Here is a 15,318-nt window from a genome sequence, read left to right on the forward strand (position 1 = left end):
CCAAACACAACTACAACTGTCTAACTACAAAATCACCATTTATCATTCTACCCAAATGAATTCAGCTTGGATTATGTGAAGTGATAAAAGAGCTAACTTAACCCTTTGCTGGTCACATTTTGCCAGTAGCTTCTTGTAAATGACAGTACAGACCTGATGCATAAAGTTCCACTATTCCTTGGTTTGCAAACCAGAAAAACATAGCTGGCCAAGCCACAGCAGATCCCCACCCTCACTGGACTACCATGAGTGGCAGCTCAACATGTGCTGTGGTTTTACATACAATTATTCTTATTAACCAGACACACCAGACTTTCAATTCGCGTCTTAGATCACAGCACTGCAACTAACGGCCTGTCTAATCTCCCTAATGGAAGACTACTTCAAATAAATTGCTGGGCATTAAAGTCAAGAAAAGTAGCGAATAGCCATGACTACTGTAAATGGTCTTCGCTTACCCAAACATTATACTCACAGAGTAGTTAACATGAACTCCCCATACATCTTATCTTTGGAATTGTGGAGAGAAGATTGCATTCATACAGGTGTCCATGAACTGAAAAACAACCTTAAAACAAACCATGACACGTTTCTTTTCTGTACTCAATGTATATGATACTTTTCATTTCCTATCAATGCATCCATCTTGTTTTTCGTTGTTGACAGGAGCATGATGTCTCTGTAAAAAAATGCATTTGAACTATTCACATCCTGGACGAAGCCACGGTTAAAGGGCATAACATTTTCATGTCGTGTCGTGTCAATGCCAGGCAGGCTGGTGATGTACAAACCATTGTGATAGGCGAGAATGAAGAGGATACCCGCTTCCATTAGTGAATTCCTATCAGGGGCAGGGGCAGTACAGTGTTTTTTGTTACCAAAGAAAGACGTCAAACATTTCGGGCTCAGACAAATGCTTTGTCAGTGACATACACATTTTTGCGACTGAAAGAGGCTGACTGCAGGAAAAATGAAGCGAAAAGCATGTCTGTGATTAGAAGCCTACCCCGCATTCCTATTCAGGACACAAAAACTAGTCCATGATCAACACGAGGACAGCAGTCAAACAAATATGTGATATCTGTGATTTTATCTAAGTCCATAAAATGTGCTGATAACGACAGAACCCTGGCGTAAAGATGACTGTGCTCCTGTCATGCAGGATCTGCCCTCCGCCCCCCTTCCTTTAAGATCACACATGCGAGTGGGAATGTCCGGCAAGGAGGGGGCCTAGCAATAACTGCCTCCCGTGATGTTCAAGTGAAATCTACTCCAGATATCCTGCACCATTCCCTAACATTGACTTTGTATTTTCTACAGATCCATTATCCCCCAAAAGCAGCCCCAGCCTTTACTGCCCATGAAGTGGATTTAACAGCGGGGCATCTTATGATTATGACGTTCAAAAACTTAGCAGTACTGGGAGACTTGCATCTTGGAATAGATCGGGCTAACTCGGTACTAGTTAAAACTTCCCCACTAGTGTGGAAGTTCCTCTTTAAAGACTCAATACGTGAAGTCGGTGAAACACTGGATATGAAGTTTTGTGCCATTAACTCATTTTCATAGAAGCCTCAAATTCCACTCACCTGGACATATCTTTAGACAGTAATGTTTGACAGAGAAAATATGTGACCCTCTTCACAATCACTGATTAATCAGTGGCAGCTTGTGAATTATTTAATTGGAAGGGTGTAAATGTTTCCGATCAATAAGTAGGCGATATGGGGAGTTCACGAGAACATATGAAAAATAATGGGCTATAATTATGCACCTTATGACATACTTTCTGTGAAAAATTGGGTTAAAAGCCACAGAATGTGCAATTGGTTTAGTAAGTTAACAACACATGAAAACACACAATCGATCCCAAGACACCAACAAAGCACAGGGGCATTTTTCAAATCATTTTCATCATGTCTGTGCCCAAAATATTAAAACATATTCATGCTGACAGTGCCCCTACATGCCTATGCTGGCTGCACCAATATATGCCAGTATTCCATTTCAGAACATACTCATGTTCGCTTTGCCCATCATGCCCGAATGATACTATTTTAAACACGTCCATGCTCCATCTGCCAAAATATGGCAGTATCCCTATGTAGGAACATACTCTTGTTGATTTTTACCAGTATAAAAACCCTCGATGGCTCAACAGAAAACATGTTCTGCATTAGTGTAACAATGGAGACCATTATGGCCACATAAGAACACTCATAATGTTGGCTTTAACATTCATACCTGTACAAATGTTATGCCACTGCAAGAACATGTTCTTGCGTGGCCATACTGGCCTGCATTGTTGAAGCCAGTCTGGACATGTTTAAGACAATGTATGAATGCTCCTCGTGTGGGTTTTACCCTTGATGCCAATAAGAAAGACTGTGACATGGTAGGAAAACTGGACTGGATGATCTAAGCAAATAGATGTCAGTGGCATCAGGGCATTGTTTCTGCTGGACCTCTTCCACGACTGAATTAGATTGAATTAAATTCCTTTTTGACAGGTTGACAACAATTTATTTGTAAACCCTCATTCGAATCGCCTTGCTATCTTCTTTATTCAAACTATACTTGAACTTACTAGTTGAGCTCATTAAGACCTATGGCATAGGTGGATAGAGCTATGCTCATGATATGCAGTTATTCTTCAAACTCAAACCTAGTGCCCAGGATTCAGTGTCAAAGTTTCTGAATTGCATGATTGCAAATGAAAAGTGGGTTACTGAGAAGTACCTAACAACAAACTCATCAAAAATGAAGATTCGACGACCCTGAACATATGTTGCCTCCCTCGATCTCATCACACTGAGAGACTCCCCTAACCCTTCTAAGCTGCTAAATAATCTTGGTTCTCTCATCGATGAAGAATTGTCAATGGTTCTGTGAGTGTCTTCAGTTATAAAGAAGGGTTTCCTTACCTAAAAGCTAATGAAAGAGTTCTTTCCTTACTTGTCTTTTTGCAGGATGAATTCAGGCTGCCCTAGATCTTGTTTGTACTTTCACAGCCGGACTATGCAGATAGTACTCAAAGACGTTCCACTTCTGCTAATATATAGAGTGCTCAACTCTGCAGCATGCTTAGTAATCTAAAGACATAGGTTTGAACACATCTCGCGAGACCTATAGGTCCTTCACTTGCCATCCATAATCTGAAAGATGCAACTGCGAACACAGTCACTTTGTACCACCCCAAATTGAAGTGGGGGAGAAAATTGAGGGGAAATGAAGAAAACAGAACGGAGGGAGCTGGTCTGGTTCTTCGAAGCCTTTGAAGATTCAGAAACAGATATCTGCCAGTGAGAGGGCAAAATGGAGGTGTGAAACAAGCCAGGTAAATGGCAACAAAACAAAACAGACGTGTGAAGGTGCAACAGTACAGTGGTGAAGGAACACAATAAGTGGTGCACGTTTCAGTGACGTAAGAGTCTCGGTGTGTATAAGAAAAACAGAACATCATGGACCAGTAGGTAGAAAGTAAGTACTTTTTGTCATCCTCTATTTCCTTTCACAAAGTATCCCGCGATGTAGTGAAGACGCTGGGATCCTCGTGTTAAGTAAATGTGACATGAGAAGAAATTGGTGTGCCGCCAATATATTTTCAAGTGCATACCTTTGAGATTGCCCGGCCAGAAATGGGTGATGATCAACATTGACTAACTGTGGATCAGCCACACATATGGAAGAACTGTGAATTAAGTATTTTTGCAGAATATTTGTCGTGAGAGAAAGTTGATGTGCCCGTAACACATTTAAGCGCACAGATTCTAGATTGATCTACCAGGAAGGATGATGGCCAATATTGACTTACTGTGAATTAGCCAATTATATGGAATAACTGTGACTGAACTAGTGAATAAAAAGAATAAGCACCATATCGTGAGAGAGAAGTTGGGTCCACTCGTAGAATTGAGCGAGAGAAGTTAACCTGGAATCAATACGGGTTTGTGGCCGCAGTGAGAGATAGACCACAGGTAATTGGTTGAGTCTGAAAGTGGAGTGGGGATTCGTCTATCACATCTGTATCTCCCCCATAAACGAAATGTGGAGATGGTGTGGCTCACCCCAGTGTATGTGAAGCAAGACGCAATTGGTACTTTGTTTCTTGTCCTGGTGAAGGTTGCATCAATAAAAGGACACAACCAGTGATGTCCTGTCTTGACAATAGAAACACGTGTCGGCCTTAAGATCTGTTGGAATAGTAATATGCAGATTGTGTCACCTACAGCAAGAAAAGGGAAAATAATACTGTTTAAAATAACAATTGTGGACAGTCATTGATGTTATACAGTCATTTTGTGTTAAATCAAGACATACTGCGATAAGGGGAGTTGGAGTGTGAGTGAGTGAATGACGGGGGAAAAAATGTGAGCAGAATTTTGTAGGTGAATTGTATGATTATAATCTTTTTTATAAAAAAACAAAATCTTGTGTAATAAAATACATATTAAATACTTTGTGAAAGGAAATAGAAAGTAAGTGCTTTTTGTCCTCCTCTATTAACTGGTCCACGATGTGCTGTTTTTCATGATTTGTTGCCTGAAGGACCAGGGATTAAAGTCAGGTACCCTTTATTTTGGAAATCGGTGTGTATAAGGCCAACTCCATCAAGGGTTATCAGAGGTAAGCTTGAATATTAGTGTCTTTAGTCTTCGCCTAAACGGGAGGTGTTGTCCTATGACCTCAAGATGACAGGTCCTTCCTTAAGATGACACCTGCAGCATTCATCAATCTGCCACCAATTGTCTTTTTCTTGGCACAAGCCAGGGTAAGAGAAAAGAAGTTGGCTGATCTGAAAGGCCTTGTACGGCAGTAATTTGAATTTTTCTTTTTGGTTTATTCTGGATTGCCACTGCAGTCATTAAGCTAAATGAAGCATAAGGTGTTAAAGGATAGCTGTAGCTCCACAGATATCCAGTGCAGTCGATGGGCAGCTGGTGTGCGATGGACTTCAGGACAAGGTCCAGCCTTGCAGCTTATATTTGGCTCATTTGCAACTGGTGGGTCGGGGTCGGGATTGTAGGGGGATGTAAATACAGACTGTTGCATTAGTCAATGCAATAGAGGGCCAAGACCTTTGTTACCTCAACTTTTTGAGACATGTTGAGGAAAGCCAGGATAAGCGTCCAAGTGTTAAATGATAATGGGTTTTCTTGGTGACTTTGAGGAATTGCCATCTGGCAAGGGCGTAAAAAGCACTGGCTTTTTTTTAATTTTTATTAATTATTAAAATGATGCAGGTAATCCCATCTCTGAAAGGGAAATCTGCTGGTCAGATTCCCTTTACATAAACTCCATGACAAAAGCGTAGTGTCTACCTGTGCCCTTCTGCCTCATTATCCTGATCTGCAGCTACCGGTTGCACAGAGCGGCTTCAGAGGTCACAGGTGCCCTTCTCAATTTGAGGTATGTACCCCTGTCCTAGTAGCCAGTTAAACTATAAATATACCTGAATTTAGGGCATGGTGGACAGCATCTCTCATAGTTATCCAGGCCACATCAAACTCATATCACACATGTGTCAGCCTTGTTAGCCCAGTTCAGCAGTGGAAGGGTTATATGTATTCTCCCCAAACAGGCTGGACCTTGCCCTACTGGCAGGAATGTAGCCTGGGGGATTGCCTCTCTTTGTTCCTTTGTAAGGGCAGGTACACCCTTTCCCATGGACAGCCACTCCACCTGAAGCTGGCCTAGAACAGGAATCAAAGGGCACATCCATTCATAAAAAGGCTTCGCCTCACACCAGGGTGCTGCATATCTAAAGGCTTTTGATCCTATTGAGAATGAAGGGCTTTGTGCAGTCGCGGGAGGGTTCCATATTGTTCTCTCTGCCTCTTCCTTTTCTTCCCCTCCACTTCCTCTACCACAAAGTACTTTCAGTGTGATGCCAGAAGGGCAATGTTCTCCTCTTTCAAGAACAGGGATTGAACACCTAAAGCAGGCTAGCTGTAGTTCAATCACCTGTGGACTTTTACCTTTGAAAGGAGGGGCCTTACACCACTTCTTTGAATCATGCTTTGGACACCAACCCTTGAAGAAGATTTTGTTGGACCCTGTTGGGGGTGCAGTTCTTTGTAAAGTCCTCCAGTTCTGGGGGTGAAGACAGGTATTCCAAGGTAGAGACAGGCTCTGTCCCCAACCCCAGGGACCATTGGGGATGAACCTGCTGCTGGAACAAGGCCTGCCTCTCTGCCAGCCACAGCAGTTCGCAGGACCTCACGGTGTTGAAGGACCCCTGCAGTTGTGTGCCAGCCTCCCATGTGTTTGGGAGCACAAGCAAAAGACTCCTCTTTTACCTGAGACCCTGCATTGGGACTCACAGCACCCCGAGAGCACCCCAAGAGCCAAGACACCCAGGAACTGCTTGGGACTGTTTCCAAGAACCATTCGACACATTCGAACCACCAGGAACCATCCGGTGCTACGTTTTGCACTCTCCCGATCTTAGAACTGCCAGCCCACCATGAACCTCAGAAAGGTACTATTGACTTCTAACTGCCCCCCTTGTTCTATTTGAGGGCAGCAGAGTCTGGTTAGGTCACTTTTATCCCTTCTGCACCCAAGAACATATCTGTTTAAAGAAGATTGTGGCTACTTGCTTTACACCCCTCATTCATTACTGTGCATCTTGCTATCTTTGCGTATTCAGTGTTCTTTTTTCAGGGGTGGATTTTGTGTAATGTGTTTCTAGTAAGTTATAATTGTACATGGTGTGTTTAATTAAAGTTTATATATTTCTATAGAATCTTGATTGAACATTCCTTTATTTTGGACTGTTATACTTCAGTGTTTGGGTAGCTACTGAACCACATTCACACCCCTCTTAAGACTATAGCCTTCCCTTGAACCACGTTACGACAGAAAACTAAGGAGGTATATCTCTTAACTATGCCTGCTTGACCTTTATGATAGTCTTGCTCTTGGTTTGTAGAAGTGTGAGGGCTACGTAGACGCTTTAGCCTCTGCTCATCCATGTACTCCTGCAGGGCAGAAGTCAGTTCGTCACAGTGATGTCCTGAATTTGAAGGGCAAATGCATGCAGTGCGTCATAGACGGCCTGTCCAGTCCACCAAGTCTTTTGATCAAGTGATCAAGGAACTCAAATCCTAGCACAGAAATGCAGTCTTCATTCCCCTCTGTAAAATCTGCAGTATGCTATTCCATTCTTAGGGTGTATTCCACGTTTCAGGAAACGCAGGCTTTTGTGCCTTCAGAATTTTAGCATCAAAGCTATGGAATGTTCTACCAAATTAGAGCAACAGACCATCGCTTTCTTGTCAGGAAATCCTTAAAGACCTATTTAATCCCTCGATTAACTCTGGACTGCGGTTGTGTCATATTCCTTCAGCGCCAGAAGGCCAACCCTGTGGCAAAGGTTTGCTCTTAACAAAGAATATGAACATATCATAACCTTACTATTCTCCCATCACTTTCTATCACCTGTCAATGGCCAGAGAGTTATTATTCCTCTAATTCTAAATGGCCCCAGACACGGGTCCCTTTGTGTATCCCCATTGGATGACACCATAAGCGCTACCTCCATCCCTATGGCTAAAGGGTTCAATTTAAAATGATGTGTTTCCATGCAGAATTTAAATTTCTGAAAACGTGCTATGCCGTACATCTGCGTGATATTCATGAATGACGTGAATCCTCGTCCATACAAAGCGCATGCGTGAAGTATCAGCGTCTCACAACGGCTTTAAAAAGTGATAGGACATGCCACAAAGTCCTAAACACATTTTATTTACTCTTTTATACAGCGCCATATGCAGAGGAAACCACTTCGGAGCACTAGGAAGGGGCGTGGGAGGCGATGGTCTAGGAAATGGTGGGGAGGTGGGAGTGGAACACTGTTCAGGACAAGCAAGTTTTGCAGCCATGTTCCAGAAGGTTCCTGTACCAAGAGTTGCCGGTAGAGTGGTTTAATGTAGGGATCCAGCTCTACCCCTTGTCCAATGTTAAGGGCATGACTTATGTGACATTAAGTTAGATTCATGATGTGGGTAGGATCGGGTTAGAGGAGGCCCGTAAGGACCTCGCACGTTTCCATAAAATAACCACCGGCAGGCCAGGGAGGAAGGCTTTCAGGAATGGAAGTCGCTTCAGTGCTATTTGGGAGCAGAGATGGTTCACTTGGAGTCTGATGTTCTCTGGCCAGTACTGAGCCTGATCTACAGTGGGCCTCATTACGGGTCCGGCGGTAGCCGTGCCGGTAAAACCGGAAGGTAGCTGCTGGACCCATAATAAATTACCGGCACCTGACTTCCCGGTGCTACCGGACTATTCTAAGTACGGTGGCTGGGAAGTCAGGTGCCAGTAATTGTGTTAGTCTCCATTCCCATGGAGTCCCACAGAACTCCATGGGAATGGGGACACAGGAGCACCGGCACCGTTAACAATGGTGCCGGTGCTTCCGTGAGAACTCTGCGAGCGGGTGCCATCCCGCCCGGCAGGTCTGACCCTGGCTGGCGGGACGGCAACCACCCGCAGAGTCATACTGTGCTGGTCCGGTAACAACAGTGCCGGTAGTCTTACCGGCACCGTTGTCACCGGACCGGCACAGTTATAATGAGGCCCAGTGTCAGTGTATGTAAAGCCCAGGTCTCAGACACATCTCAGACCTTTTACTTATCATGCAGCATTAGCGGATGCCCCTTGTGTGCATGGTGGCTGCAGTAACATGGGTGAGGTCTTTTCAGTGATTTTATGGGTGGTTTTGGGTGGCAGTTGCCTTTGGATGTAGGTCCATGTAGTCTGAATAGTGAACACACAGATTTATCCTCTCTGGTATTTGATATGTGTTTTTTCCATGTGGGATTGTTCCATTAAATACAATATGCAGGTTTTCCCCAAGTCTCTAAAAAGAGGATAATCCGCAAAACAGTCCTCATTAGGAGTTTGCCGGTGAAGGAAAAAGGGTTGGTAAAATGGTAATAATTCCGTTCCCACCTCCATTACCAAACTGCCAACTATGGCGCTGATGAGGTACGACAGTGAAGTGGGAGGGACACCTACAGCATGTAACTGACGGTATCCCCTCCACTTTACCTCCAAGAAATTGAGGATTAACACTGCCGAAAATAGCACCCTGGGAAATCCTCCAAATCCCAAATGGAGTGCTCTGGACTCCAAGATATGGGACTACATACTCAGATTTTACCATTTTAAAAGTGGCGGTAAACGTAACCAGAGTTTGGCTGCAATGAAACCCAATGGGCCTAATTATAATCCTGATGGTCCGGCAAATAAGTTGCCAGTGTTTACGTATACCGACTTTTTACCTGACCGACAAAGTGCAAGCATGGCAAAAGCTGGAGGTAACTCGGGCCCCCACCGGCATAAAACAGCCAGTATTTTCGGACCCAGTATTGGCGGTGCCAAAGAAATACTGGCAAATCACCTTATGGAGTCCTATCCTACTCCATATGGGGTAGGGGCTTTACCACCCTTTCCGCCACTTGTAATATCCCAGTAATACCGGGATATCAGGCGGCAGAAACAGTGGGAACATTTGCCGGTATGGATACCTGCAAACTTATAATGAGCCCCAATGTGTGGTAATTGTTTTAATGCATGTCAACCAATTTCCACTGAACTCAAAATAAACCCCTGAATTGATCAGTCATTACCCAGCGCCTGACACTGCTGCTGTGGCCTTTGGGCATTCTGTAACCATTACACCACAGAGAGCTGCTGTCGCCTCCACACACTTTTGTTTGGTTTTGGCGCATTTTTGTGACGCGAGCCACAAATTTGCAAAAACCATTGTTAAAAAAGAAAGCGTCGGAAATGGGGTTTTGAATTGAGAATATCTGGTTGGCATAGCAACCAGCAATGCCACAGCATGAAATTGCCAACTCACTGAATTTTCTTTTTCCACACTCCTCTGCCACACTGCCCAATGAAAAGCTCCCTAGCCAGATTTGCTCCAATCAGCAGCTTTGTAAGAAGCAAGTCGGCTGGGCTTTCTCGTTCGCAGCTGTGTTGTGATTTGTGTTATTGGGCTATTTTGTACTATTTTGTGCGATTTTAGGCTATTTTTATAGGCTACTTTCAGCTGCAATCTTTTTCTCATTCCTCCCAGGCTGCCGCCCAACAGCTAAGGAAGGAAGCTGATTCAATGGCGAGCTCCTTGGTGCTGGTAAGCGAGACCTGACTCTGTTCATGCACTTGTGAGGGACGCCTTTGTGCTCTAGATGAAAGGCCCAGTGCCACAAAATAGGAGAACTCCCCGGGTGTGTGCTGTGGAGATAAGAAGGCCACGGGATAGGAACAGAGAGCCCCCATCCGTGGAGATACCATAGGCCTCATTATGACTTTGGCGGTAGCCGTACCAGTAAAAGTGGCACAGCTGCTGCCGGAGTTGGTTTTTTACCAGTGCCCAGGAATGCATAATTACCGGGTCATTACGGCCCCGCCAGACCCGGTAATTGCCCATTCCCGGGCACCGGTAAAAAATGCTCCCGGTGTATCCAGCCTTCCCATTCCCTCAAATGGCAATTTGAGGGAATGGGGAGGCTGGATGTACCGGCATCCAATATTCTCTGCTCGCGGGTGCAGGTCCGCCCGGCAGGTCATAACTGGCAGGTGAAAAGGCACCCACGAGCAGAACTCGTAGTTTGCCGGTACGGTAACAACGGTACTGGCAAGCTTACCGGTACCGTTGTTACTGTACTGGCAAACTTGTAATGTGGCCCAGTGGCTCGCTCTGTATTCAGTGGCTATTCACGCTGTCTTACGGTTATTCGACGTCTTGCTTTTCGCTCCAGTGTCCCATGTTTTGACAACCTTCTACAAAATAGCCAAATGATCTGCCTTCTCGAATAGGTTTTTAATTCTGGTGGGACAAGAGCAAGTCTTGAAAAGTTAATTCAGATGAAATAAGTGCACATTCCGCCCGGTGCAAAGCACACGCAACATGCCCATCTCTTACTCCTGCCAGAAGAGAAGATGGCGCAGAAAATAAAAAGAACATGTGGCGAGGTGCTGGAATAGAAAGGAGGACACTGCAGGGGTGGGAGGGGGCGAGTTGCATTGTGAGTGAATAGGAGGACGCAACGATTGCAAAGGAGAGACCATCATAGAGGAGATGGGAAATGGGTGCACACCAACTGCCCTGATGCCATTACGCGTATCAGAATGCATCATTAGTCAGGGCCCCTAAATGTTGCCAAGGGCCCCAAAATAGATTGCACAATTTCTGATACCCAAAATCAAGCTGGAATTTAAAGTAGTCTAATGTCACCGTGCTTATTCTCAGAAATATGTTCAGTGCTCGGCTTGTGTTTTTGCATGCCAATAATTGACTTGATTAGGGACATAAATAGCAACATTTTAGTACATTCACAGCTGTCAAATAAACTCTGACTCGTTACTTTTGCTTTCTAATATCCGTGTATGGATAAACGGATAACTTCACCATGTAGTGATTAGCATGGTAATTATAATGCGGGCATTCTCTACCAAACCCCCACTCTCTACCAAACCCCCACTCTCTCCATATCCCCATCCGTTCTACCTCATCCACCCAACCTACCCCAACTCTCTACCCACACTCTCCCTACCCCACTCTCTCTACCCCCACCCACCCCACTCTCTACCCCACCCACCCCCACTACCCCAACTCTCTACCCCCACTCTCTACACCCACTCACTCTCACACACCCAACCCTCACTCTCTTTCTACTCCCCACCCCCTCTACCCCAACCAACTTACCCCCATTCATCAACCCTACCCCCACTATCTGTACCCCCACTCTCTCTATTCCCAATTCACCCTCACACTCCCCAGTCTCTCTGCCCCCACTCTACTCCCACGCACCCACCCTACCCCCAATCAATCTACCCCTCCCACCCTATTTCCCACTCTCTCTACCCAATCCACCCTACCACCACCCTCTGTACCCCATCCACCCAACCTGCGCTCTCTCTACCCCAACCCAACCCCACTCTCTACTCACACGCACCCTACCAACTTCCTCTACCCCACCCGCCCTACCAACTCTCTTTACCCCATTCATCCTACCCCTTCTTTCTCTACACTCTCGATTGATTGCTTACCCTCCCTCACTCACCCTTTCTCGCTCATATTTCCTCTTGCATCGATGGCCCACTCTCTCAATGGCTTCCTCACTTACCCTATTCTCATTCTATTGCACACCTGCACCACTTATCACTCTTCCCCCCCATTTGTGCTGTCACTCTTTTCCCCGTTTGCACCGTCCTTCTTTCCTCCCCCCATGTGCACTGTCACTCCTTCCTACAAATGTCATACAATGCTCCCGTGTACTGTTGCTGAACTAGCTTTCAACGGTTGGACTCTTTATTCCCCCTCATGTTGCCATTCATTTCTTATACCGCCAGACCCCCAGTGCTTCCCTCACTCCCTAGTGCTGCCCTTCATTCCCACCTATGCTGTCATCCTCCCTGTGCTGTCATTATGTAGTCCTTCACTCCATGCTAAATGTAAAATGCAGTAAACAAATACAAACGTCTAAACTATTGGCTTTGTCATGCTTGTTTTTCTTGCGATCGCTCTGTGCCCCGTTAACCAACATGGAGCTGCAGTGTCTCCTGCGCGCGCTGCTGGAGCTTTCCATTAAAATATGATAATAATGAAACATGTCTGCGCCCCGCAGGCCCCTCTGGCGCACTCTTGGATCCATTACAGAGAGGCTGTAACAGTGACACGCGGTGGCAGCCCGCGCGCGCGTTGAAAGAGCAGCGGGAGCGACATTTGCAGCCTTACAACCTGGTCTGCTAGTAATATGAACAAGGCGTAAGTAGCGCACAAGAGCACCGAGGACAGCCATTGGGGATATGCTATGATATGGCATTTATAACGCGCCTGTACACACAAGTGTTTTTAAGGACTCAGCACAGGCTGGGAACGCACAGGCTTAGTGACAGGGGCCCCCACTCTGCCAGACGCAAGCTTATGGGGAGCAGCATGGACGGTGTCAGGGCCTGTCAACAGTTTCAAATGAAAGGGACCTCGAGCCTTAGGGGCCCCCAGTAACATATACGGGCCTCGAGTCTCGGGGGGCCTCAGCAGCATGAAAGGGGCCTCTGAGCTTCAGGGGGGGCACCAGCAACTGCCCTCATGTTTGCCAGTCAGCAGTCTTGTAACATGGCCAGTGGTCGAATTGTACGAAAAGAGGCAACGGAACTATGTTCCCTGCTGGCCTGCCCCGGCTCTCCACAAACCCCACCGCCACGCAATCCAAACCCCCAAACAAACACACCTGCTATTCAAGGGAATGTTAAGTGCAGTGCACTACATTTTGAGTTTCAGCTTCCTACACTTATTTTAAAACAAAACAATTCCAGAACGGTTTCTTTTTTAAAATAAAAGTAAACTAACAGTAAAACTTTGCTTTAAAAAGTAGAGGAGTACCACTCCCAACCTCCCCTGCCCACTTCGACCCCTGAACACAGCAAAAAATTAATTTCTATATTTTCGTTCTGGGGCTTAAAATATGCTTTGCGGCGCTCGCATTACAAACCGTGTTTTCTCTTCCCATGGGATATACAGAAGTGTTATCACCTCATTGCCTTCTAACACTGGATCCTCCACTTCTGTCACTTGCTGACAAAGAAGGGTTTGGAGCTCTTCAGTGGGCATTTAGTGTTTAAGCTCCCTGCTGGCTGACAGTCTTGTGATAATTGGTGGCTATTAACCTTATCTTTGTTGCCATTGTAATGTATGCACCCCATGGATGTTTCCAACTATTTTCATTCTCAGCAGGGGGCTCCCAACCATCATGTTTAATTGGGGCCCAACACACCTGGGTAGCAGGGCCTGCTTCTGCATGCTTGGCTAAATGCAGAGCCCCTCTGATAAACAAGCTTAGGAACAGGGCTACTCCGACACAGCGGCGTGGGTGCAGGGCCTGCGGACACAGGCAGACTTATGGCCACAGGGTTCAACTCTGGCACGCAAGCCGGCACGTACCAATCCTAGAGACAGGGCCGCTCTGATACTCAAGCTTGGGCACAGGGCTGCACCGACAAAACATCCTAGATGAAGGGCCTGCTCTGCATCTACGCTCAGCTCCAGCATGCAAACCTAGAGACGGCTTTGCAAGCCTAAAGACGGGTCGCACTGATGCACAAGCTTGGGCACAGGCTGCACCAATACAACATCCTAGATGAAGGACCTGCTCTGCATCGAGGCCCAGCTCCAGCACGCAAACCTAGAGACGGCATTGCAAGCCGAAACACGGGCCGCTCTGATACACAAGCTTGGGCACTGGGCTGAACTGACACAACATCCTAGATGAAGGACTTGCTCTGCATTGAGGCTCAGCTCCAGCACACAAACCTAGAAGCCGAGAGACGGGCCACTCTGATACACAAGCTTGGGCACAGGGCTGCACCGACAAAACATACTAGATGAAGGGCCTGCTCTGCATCGAGACTTAGCTCCAGCATGCAAACCTAGAGACGGCTTTGCAAGCCGAGAGACGGGCCGCTCTGATGCACAAGCTTGGGCACAGGGCTCCACCGACACAACATCCTAGATGAAGGGCATGCTCTGCATCGAGGCTCAGCTCCAGCATGCACACCTAGAAACGGCTTTGCAAGCCTAAAGATGGGTCGCACTGATACACAAGCTTTGGCACAGGGCTGCACCGATACAACATCCTAGATGAAGGACCTGCTCTGCATCGAGGCCCAGCTCCAGCACGCAAACCTAGAGACAGCGCTGCATGCCTAGAGACTGGGCCGTTCTGTTACACAAGGTTGGGTACAGGGCTGCACCAACAAAACATCCTAGATGAAGGGCCTGCACTGCATCGAGACTCAGCTCCAGCATGCAAACCTAGAGACAGCTTTGCAAGCCGAAACGGGCCGCTCTGATACACAAGCTTGGGCACTGAGCTGCACTGACACAACATCCTAGATGAAGGGCCTGCTCTGCATCGAGGCTCAGCTCCAGCATGCAAACCTAGAGACGGCTTTGCAAGCCTAAAGACGGGCCGCACTGATACACAAGCTTGGGCACAGGGCTGCTCCAACACAACATCCGAGATGAAGGGTCTGCTCTGCATCGAGACTCAGCTCCAGCATGCAAACCTCGAGACGGCATTGCAAGCCGAAACACGGGCCGCTCTGATACACAAACTTGGGCACAGGGCTGCACCAATACAACATCCTAGATGAAGGGTCTGCTCTGCATCGAGGCTCAGCTCCAGCATGCAAACCTAGAGACGGCATTGCAAGCCGAAACACGGGCCGCTCTGATACACAAGCTTGGGCACTGGGCTGAACTGACACAACATCCTAGATGAAGGACTTGCTCTGCATTGA

The 15,318-nt window shown here is 46.5% G+C and overlaps 1 protein-coding gene across 5 annotated transcripts in view; it reads left to right on the forward strand.

Annotated features, from left to right (window-relative positions):
• The window catches only part of C1QTNF4 (C1q and TNF related 4), a 131,842-nt gene that overhangs the window by 92,495 nt on the left and 24,029 nt on the right, over positions 1–15,318 (forward strand). For 2 of the 5 annotated variants that reach the window (XM_069623093.1, XM_069623094.1), the window contains one exon: positions 10,091–10,147. The exons of the other annotated variants lie outside the window; for them this stretch is intronic. The gene's annotated coding sequence lies outside the window, so the exon portion shown is untranslated. The remainder of the gene's footprint in view (positions 1–10,090; positions 10,148–15,318) is intronic. 5 annotated transcript variants of the gene reach the window in all.

Source organism: Ambystoma mexicanum, chromosome 11 (genome assembly GCF_040938575.1).
Source record: "Ambystoma mexicanum isolate Mex_15411 chromosome 11, UKY_AmexF1_1, whole genome shotgun sequence".
Taxonomy (NCBI): Eukaryota; Metazoa; Chordata; class Amphibia; order Caudata; family Ambystomatidae; genus Ambystoma; species Ambystoma mexicanum.